We start from the raw sequence: 9472 nt of genomic DNA, 5'->3' as shown, positions 1-9472 counted from the left end.
ATTTCTTTATCATTTTCATTGTTAGCAAAGCAATGCTCATCATCTTGGGTGAGAGAATGACACGAGAAGTAAGCGGAAGAAGACATATTAATAAATTCCGAACCATAACATCAAAAAGTGATACGTCCATTGGGACTTGACTACTAACTATTCTAGACGTAGGTTTTAAACTAGGAGGGATAGAAGGAGACCCAACTATAGATGATTCAGGAGACTCCACTATAGAAGATTTGAATTCAGACTCAGACTTAGATGACTTAGACTCATCGAAGATTGGTCCTTGTCCTATGGTGATGCAGATTATTCTTCTACTTGACGTAGTCACCTTCACAGTCTTTCGCCATCCCTAAACTAATCCTTCTGTCCGAGTAATGAGCCTTGAAGGGTCAAAGTTTTCACTTTAATAACTTTTGGATAAGCGCGGAATTGTCATCGACACGCTTAGGCTCATTTTTATCGTACCCAAAGATGAGACCCATAACATTGAAGTCGAAGCATGGAGGTGCTTGATCCTTGTAGATGGGAGTTGGGATCTCATCTAAGAAGTTACAGCCCAAGAATATTTCGAACCCTTGTTATCTTATCCCACCATTGACAAAAGGTTCGGGGAATTCATGGCATGGGTAATCTTCACCCTCTTTTATGAATAGTCCATTTACAGTGAGGGGATAGTGATCCATTGGGATAGCTTTTCCCTAGGTACGAGCATTTCTTCGTGCGTTGAACTTTTCTGGGCTCGCTTATAGTCTTCTAGAGTCGTTTCGAAACCAAGTCCAAAAGTATCTAACTTAGGGAGGCTAGGCAGTCCCATTTGCTTTGCTATTCCTTTCTTCTTTCCTAGAGTCATTCCAGGAAAGTGTCCCTGTCTTTTGAGAATAGCATTGACTATCGTGTTTGAATTGAGGTCGTAGTGAAGAGGGGTCTTTTTATCTTCCTCAATTAAAGAGACCTCTTCAACATTAAAGCCCCATAAGTCTTCATCGTTGTCATCGTGCTCCACATTTATGATTGGTTTATCAATTGCTTTCATCCTGATAAGGAAAGCGTCGATGGTGACAGGAATTCCTCCAACTATAGCCTTGACTTGTTGGTGGAGGGATGAAGGGACGACCTTAAGGTCATGAAGCCAAAGGCGTCCCAACAATAGGTTGAACGAGGCTTTAATTCCACTACTTGAAAGTAGTAGCATGCTCGATGACTCCTGTCATGACATTCATGGTGATGGTCCCAAGAGCTTGCCGACGAGTGTTATCGTAAGCTCTTATGCCTTGTGTTGATGGAGACAAATCCTCATCTTTATCCCTAACATTCTCGCAGTTCAGAGTGGGCAAACATTAATGGCCGACCCATTATCTACGAGGGTCATTGAAACGTTCATCCTTTTTGCAAACAACCGTGAGGTTCAAGGCTTTACTGTGCTTATCACCTTCAGGAGGTAGATCCTTGTCGAAAAAGGTGATGAAGTTGATGGGACTTGGAAGATCACTAGCGATGAAGTTTGGTAGACCTTCCGGTGAGGTTTCTGAATCTATCCCTACTTTGGCTAAGGCATTCATTACTGCGAGCCTATGCTCGTGAGACGTGGCTAGTAGTTTCCATACGTTCATCTCAACCTTAGTCTTTTTTAATTGTTTGACAACATCGTCGTCTTCTATAATTGGAATTGGGACTTGTTGATTGGTTGGAATGTGTTGATTAGTGATGGGAGGTTGCATTCTTCCAAATCTTGTGAGGACGTCTATAGAGGAATCTTCTTCATCCCAAATGTCGTCGATTAGATAAATCGTAGAGAGTGGGGTTTCTTCTACGTATTTGAGGTAGACATCCTCATCATCACTTTCCCAAACTCCATTGATGCTAACATCCTTTTCTGGCCGAATTTGGACCAACTTTTTACTGTCAATCAATCCATGGACTAGGTTCTTGAATTTAAAACAATTTTCTATTGTATGTCCTCCAGATTGATAGTATGGACAATAGAACCTATCTGTCCTTTTCAATGATTCAAATGGTCTTAGCTCGAGAGGTTTAATCTTCCCATTCTCGAAGAGCATTCTGAACATGTTTGCATAGGAATTCCCAATAGCTGTATATGCTTTATTATTCTTTTTAGGGTGGTTCGACTACTCTGAGAGAAAATGGTCTTCTTTCAGTAGCTTTAGTAGGCATCATCTTTTTCAGCAATGCGTCTTTTTTCAATCATCCGTGCTTCCTAGATGGAATGATCAAGTTGGGTCATTGTCGCCCTCATTGTTTTTATGAGAACCCATACATCTTCTTTGGAGGCAAGATCTTTAGTTGGAGGAAAATCACTCATGGCATCGAAAAAGGTTTCCACCTCTTCTTCCCTAGCATGACTTTCTTCAATTGGTCTTGATGAGGAGTGATAAGTTAACGTGATTTTCTTCATCAGTAATTGCCAAGGCGTCTGAAAGTGGAGCACTATTGATACTTGGCTTCTTACTAGCAGGAGGCAATGGAAGTTTATTGCTATCAATTAAATCTTAGATGGCTTCTTTCAACTTCCCGCAATTCTCGGTGAGATGGCCCCTGCCTTGGTGGTACTTGCAATGTGCGTTTGGGTTTCAACTAGCCGTCCTCCTTTCGACTGGTGGATCTCCAAATGTTCCAATAAGAGTTATGAGTCCTTTAGCGTGAAGTCGATCAAACGCTGTGTCATAACTGTTGCAAATAGGTGTGAAATTTCTCCTAAATGGCTTCTTTTGTCCTTGATTTTTCATAGCAAGGATCTCATTCAAGTTAAAGGTGCTAGCATTGTTTGGGTGGGTTGTTTTGGAAGAAGAAGGATTGTCGTTCTTCTTACCTTTCCAGCCACGATTGCTGTTGTTAGCAGCTTTTTGCTTTGCAAGGTCGTCTTCAATGTCAATACCTATGTCATAAACGGCCTTAAAAGTATTCAAGTTACTTTGGTACTTCAAATGTTTTGAATACTTTTCTTGGAGATTCTTGATGAACATCCTAATAGATTCCTTTTTAGTAGGAACTTCTACCATCTTAGAAGAAGTTTCCCTCTACTTGTTTAAGAAGGAAGTAAATCCTTCGTTTTTTTTTTGCTTCAACATCTCAAGCTCCCTATGGTCAGTTTCAACTTGGATGTTGCACTTGTATCTATCAATGCAATCGTTTGTGATAGAGTCCCAAGAGGAGGTCTTCTCCTTTTCAAGGGAGAAAAACTATTGTTGACAAACGGTTTCACGAGATAGTGAGAATAATGAAGGGTAGACCTTCATGTCAATTGCCTTAATACATACTCTCGAAAGCTCTTAAATGAAAATAAGGGTTGTCGGTAGGCTTGAACTTAGGGATGTCATTGACATTGAACTTCTGTAGAAGAAGTTCCTTGTTCACTAAGACCTCTTGTGAACTAATTCCCTAAAACTTGTAGTCGTTGGAAATTTTTCTAAGGCTTTCTTCCATACGCTCAAGTTGTTGTTTCTTGATAGGATCGTTGACTTGAAGAGTAATAGTCTTCAACATCTCAGTCAGGTTATTCATGTTTTTCCTTAGCTCAACAACTTCCTATTGGGTAGCCATTAGTATGAACTTTTTCAGGTGTCTGATGGGTTTGTCGAAGAGTAGAACTTGAATGAAGGAGTTGTCCTTAGTTAATTGTCCTTCTCTTTCTCTTGTTGACCAAGCACTATAATATTAAACCATTGATTTTAATGATTCGACTCAAATTGACTTTGACTTATACTGGTTTGTAAAAGCAAAAAGCAAAAATATAGGGTGCATTTTTTGGGAATCAAGTTTATGGTTCAAACAATATGGTTATGTTGGGAGGATTATTATCCGACTTACTCCCCTAAAAAAATGACAGTAAATACGCGCAAACAAGACTCTCTATACATGGTCATAGTGAAACACACATACAAAGTGTGTGTTTTTAAATAGTGAGTGGAAGTGGCATGCTTGACACTTGTGTAAGACCATGGGACTATGTGACTAGACTCAATTAAGGACTAAATATGACTTCGATTATTAATAAATCGATTAATTAGACTTGGCGCGAAGACTCAAGCAGAACACTAAACTATCACGCAAACAATGGCACTGTCGCGTCGCCCCATAGCCTATCGCGTCACGATGGACACTTGCGTGCCACGCCACAAGCCATGCCTTTGCGTCATTACCGAAATGTCAGTCTGAACCTGTTTCGAGTGTTCTACCTTAAAAGGGACAAACCTATGGTTAATGTTATTAAACTTTAATTACTCGTTAATTGATTAATTAATTAAGCAAAGTCCTTTAGTCATTAATTAGTTTATTTAGACTCAAACACAATTCAAACAAACGGTAAGTGTAAACACATACAAGCTATGCACAAGTAAGTGATGCACAAGTAGTCAAATAAGCACAATATGATACAATGAGTTTGCAACCTAACCATGGCTCTAGTTCTCTAAAGTTCAAGGATAAGGGTAGGCAAAATAGAGTCCATGGTTATGAGTCTAGCTGCATCCCGTGGAAGCCTTACCATTGGAAGGGGTGGCGCGTACGGATGGGACCCTGCAAGTTAAACTTGCTTCCATGGTTTGGTGAATTCACAAACTCGGATGTACCTTTCGTTGCAATGAGCGTTTGATTGGGTAGATGGACCGGACCGTGAACTCTTAAGGTTCATGGCCATATGTAGAACACATATGGGTTTCAGAAAAGAGTGAAAAAATGATCAGGAAGTAGAATTAGCAAAATAGTACTAGAACCGACCAAACCAAGAAGGCAGACTTTAGGCTCGGTATTGGAAGAACTTGGTGCGAGAAAACAAGGACCATCACAAGGAGAGGACCCTGTCGCACCGCGATAGTATTATCGCGTCGCGACAGAGCCATCGTACTGCGATGGGCTATGTTCTCTCAGCGACAGTTCTTACGTCCCTCGGCAGCTTTCTGTGTTCTTAAAATTTTCCGATTTTCACAGCGTTTTTAAGATTTTAGTTGTGAAAGGTATTTACCAAATTTCTTATGAGTAAAAATGCTATGTTTTTGACGCATTACGAATGATCTTTCCAATGCGGACCTTTTTATGCTTATGCTATTAATGTCAATCAAAATTACGCACATGAATACTTAGAAAATTTCAAGTCTCATCCACTCATTCTAAATTATTATTGCCAAAATAAATGTTAAGAATTAAAATAGAAATCCTCCCCAGTGGAGTCGCCAAAAACTGTAGGGAATTATATCAAACATCCCACACTTGAGCCCCACTATGATCATACACTTAAGCATTGTGGCATCCAAAGGGAAGGAAGCTAGAGTAAAAGAGTAGCCAACAAGTTTTAGGAGCTTGTAAACCGTTCACGAGGTTAAGGTTACACCCCTTCACGATGCATGAGATCGCTAACTCCATAGTGGTCCTGAACCATGACTGGATATTCGGGGATGAATTTACAAATCCAACCTAAAAGAGATTGAACCTGCCCTAAATAGGCCCCTAATTTATTCTTCTCATATTCATGTGCGCTTTCTGAGTAACATACAATCATTATATTAATCCTAAACCTATTTAATCTCCGTGGGTTGATATTAATGCACAAATAAATCTATTATTGGTGATCACTTGAAATTAAAATCATATTAGCCTAAAATAAAATTATTAATTATCTTATTAGGCATGATATCAAGTACAAATTCCATTTAATCCTGCAAGAGAGGGCGTGATCAAGCAACAACAATAATATCAAGCAACATAGTAATAATATTGATACAATAATCATCATCAAAGCATAATATTATTAGAAATATCCTAGGCATCATACTAACAAGATTAAAAACAAATCCTAGCATGTCGCTAAGCAATAAAGATCAAAGCTTTAGCCCTAACATGATAGTAGCATGATAAAAGAAATAGGAAGCAACCTAAACACGATACTAGAAAGCGATCAAAGACATCATAACATGATACTAGGAATTAATAAAATCTAAGCATTCTTTCAAAAGATATATAGCAATGAAATCACTCACTTTTTTACCTCGTATCTCTTTCTATCAAAACAATATACACGTTAGTAACTTCAACAAAAGTATTAAATCAAACAATTAATTTAAATAATTAAAATAGGGATTTGGGACCAAACCCTCAGAAATTATCAACCTTTCACGTCTAGGGCGAAGGCAATTTCGAGCTTGGCTAGGTGTGTCTAAGTCTCATGATGGGGGAATATTGTATTTGAAAAGGCAAGGCTTAGAATGTGGGAGAAAGAACAAGCATCTAGCCTTTAGAGAGAGAGAATAGAATAGATGATTGTTGATGATTTGAAAACGGGGAAATATCAACTCTACTAATAGAGAAAAAACGTCCGAAAACGATCAGAAAAGATCGAATTTCAATCGGAGTAAAACTGCTCCAATCGTGACGCGACAAGCGATGGCGCTGTACAATAAAAATCACTGTACGGAATCCTTTTTCCAATATAATTCGGTAATTAGAGTCTGTACTTTATCATTAAAATAAGATTTAATCCTTCTTAAAACACTTGTTTTATTTCAACTAAAATCCTTTATCTTTTCTAAATAAAATATAAATATAATTGTTAATCCTAATCTCTTTATAACTTAAAATAATCTTCTAGATTATTCTAGAAGATTAAATTAGTTCCTAATGAGAATAATAATAATGGACCCTCCACTTAATCATTGGGTCTCCCATAAAACACATTTAAGATCCAATTTAGTATTTTGGCCATAACTTCCTCATTATTCATCGAAATCGGGTTTATAAATATCATTGGAAAGCTCTTTTCGAGCCCCATCCAACTACACCATTATTGGACCCATATCATGGACCAAGATAAATTGGACTGGACATTTTTCATAAATAGAGTACGAAAATAAATATTTTCGAAAACAAAAGAACTATATTTATTAAAAATAGTGAAATCATGAGACTCTTTCACATTTCACTTTGTTCGATAATCAATGACGTGAAAGATATTCATCACTGGATTTAGTTTTTGGGGAGACACAATCAGGTGTTTACAGGGTTGCTAATCGTTCCTTAAGCTCATGTCCCTCAAGAGAGGAAGACCATCAAGAAGAAGAAGAAGAACGAGAAAGCATAGGCTCTAATCCGAGAGTAGCATTGAAGGAGTTCGGAACTCCGATAGCCTATTGGTTTGAAAGCGGAATTTCTCTTCCCACGACACAAGCAAATGACTTTGAGATAAGACCGGCGATGATTACACTGATAGAGAGGCATCAATTTAGTGGAGCCAAGCATGAGAGTCCCCTCAAGCATCTTAAGGAGTTTGAGAAGTATTGCAATACCATCAAGGTTATTTGGTTTACTCAAGAGTTTATTCGACTTAAACTTTTCCCTTTTTCTCTCATTGGACAAAGAGGTAAAGCCAAACTCTTTGAGGACATGGGATGAAGTGACAAAGGAGTTTCTATCTCGTTTCTATCCACAAAAGAAGACGACCGAAGTAAGGACGCTCATTCAAAGCTTCAAGCAAAAGAGGAATGAGAGCTTATATGAGGCACGGGAAAGGTACAAGGAGTATCAAACAGAGTGCCCATATCATGGGATTCCCACCTATCAAATTTTCCAAATCTTCTATGGAGGTCTAAGCCCTTAAGGAAAATCTTGCTTAGATGCCAGTGCCAGAGGCCCTATCATGAACAAAACGGAAGAGGAGGTGGTGGAAATAATTGAGGACGTAGTAAGACACTACATGGATTAGCAAGAGGGTAAGAGAGAGTCGACAAGCAAGAGTGGTTCTACGGTGTATTCAATCGACCATCTCAATGCCATCAACAATTTGTCCTCACAAATTTCAAACTTGGGAAAGGAGATGACCTCGATCAAAGCAAAGCTAAAGAGTTCTTCATCATAAGCACCAATTCTTCCCTCCCACAATATGGGGAGAGGTACATCTTCTAACTCAACTCCTCTTTCTACTTCAAACAATATGCCAAATGGTTGTTTGTTTTGTGATGTATGTGGATCATATAACCATGATGCTTCTAACTGTCCACATGATTGTGATAATTGTGATGATGGTGATAACAATGAGTGTGAACAAGTGAACTTTGTTTCAAATAATAACAATGGGCAATGCTTTGATGGACAAAGGAATTTTGGGAATAGAAATTCTTACCAACAAGGGAACTTTAATAATTATAACCAAAATGGTGGTTATAGAAACCAAGGAAATCAAAATTTCCGAGGCAACTATAACAATCAAGGCTATAATAATCAAAGTCAAGGTTAAGGGTATGGAAACCAAAGCCAAAACCGCTATGGTAACCATCACCAAAACAATAGCCAAAATCAAAATCGGGGTAATTGGAGCAACCAAAATCGGGGCAATTTTCAAAACAACAATCAAAGGGGACCCCTACCCAGATTTGCTCCAAGAACTCAAGGCAATGATGACAATTCCTATGCCCAACCTTCATCTTCTAGGACTACTTTGGAAGAAATCATTGAGACCCAAACCAAGATTTTGAACACCTACATGTCAGTGAGTGACAAGAAGTTCAATGAGATGATGACACACAACAAAATGCTTGAAACACAAATCACCCAATTAGCAAACACCTTGAAAGAGAGTGCTAGCCCTACTTCTTTACACTTTCAAGGAGTCGATCCTAAGAAACCAGTGTATTCTACCACCACTAGGAGTGGTGAAGCACTTGAAGAGAGTGTTTCTAGGAAGAGTAGGGAGGTTGAGAAGGTGAGTGATTCAAGTGAGAAGAAAGAGCTTGATATATCAAGGAAAGAAAGTCAAGATGCCTAAGAGGAAGAGAAAATTGAAGAAAAATTGCATGAGGATGTGATCAAACCAACACTTCCATACCCCCAAAAGTTTTTGAGAAATAAGATTGATAAACAATTTGGGACATTTCTTGATATGCTTAAGGAATTTCATCTTTCTAACCCTTTCACCGAAGCTATGACACAAATGCCAAGATATTCTAAGTTCCTTAAGGAAATTTTGAGTGGCAAGAGAGAGTGTAATAAGGTCGATTCGGTGAAAGTTGGGGAGTGTTGTAGTTCTTTTATTCACAATGATTTAACAGAAAAATGAAAGATTTGGGTAATTTTTCAATCCCTTGCAAGATTAATGGAAAAATGTTTCAAAATGCTCTTTGTGATCTTGGTGCTAGTGTTAGCATAATACCTTATTCCGTTTTTAAGAAGCTTCTCCCAACCAACATGACCTTACAATTGGCTGACCGTTCTATTAAATTTCCTAAGGGAAGAGTTGAGGATGTCCCTTTCATGATAGGTGAGTTTACAATTCCCGTTTACTTCATTATGCTTGAACTTGTGGAAGATGAAAATATACCTATTATCTTAGGGAGACCATTCTTAGCTACTTCGGGTGCTTTGATTAATATGAAAGGTGGCCTTATTACATTGCGTGTTGGGAATAACAAGTCAAGTTTTGAGCTAAAGTCAATGCATGAGTCTTTATCTTTTGTGAAAGGAATTATGTGTATCA

At 38.3% G+C, this 9472-nt stretch overlaps 1 pseudogene; it reads right to left on the bottom strand.

The window, feature by feature from the left end:
• Positions 1 to 7453: 7453 nt before the first annotated feature.
• LOC145569719 (small nucleolar RNA R71) lies at positions 7454 to 7551 on the bottom strand (annotated as a pseudogene).
• Between the last annotated feature and the right edge of the window lie 1921 nt (positions 7552 to 9472).

Source organism: Chenopodium album, chromosome 11 (assembly GCF_948465745.1).
Source record: "Chenopodium album chromosome 11, dcCheAlbu1.1, whole genome shotgun sequence".
NCBI classification, from domain to species: Eukaryota; Viridiplantae; Streptophyta; class Magnoliopsida; order Caryophyllales; family Amaranthaceae; genus Chenopodium; species Chenopodium album.
This window is presented reverse-complemented; position numbering and strand designations above follow the sequence as displayed.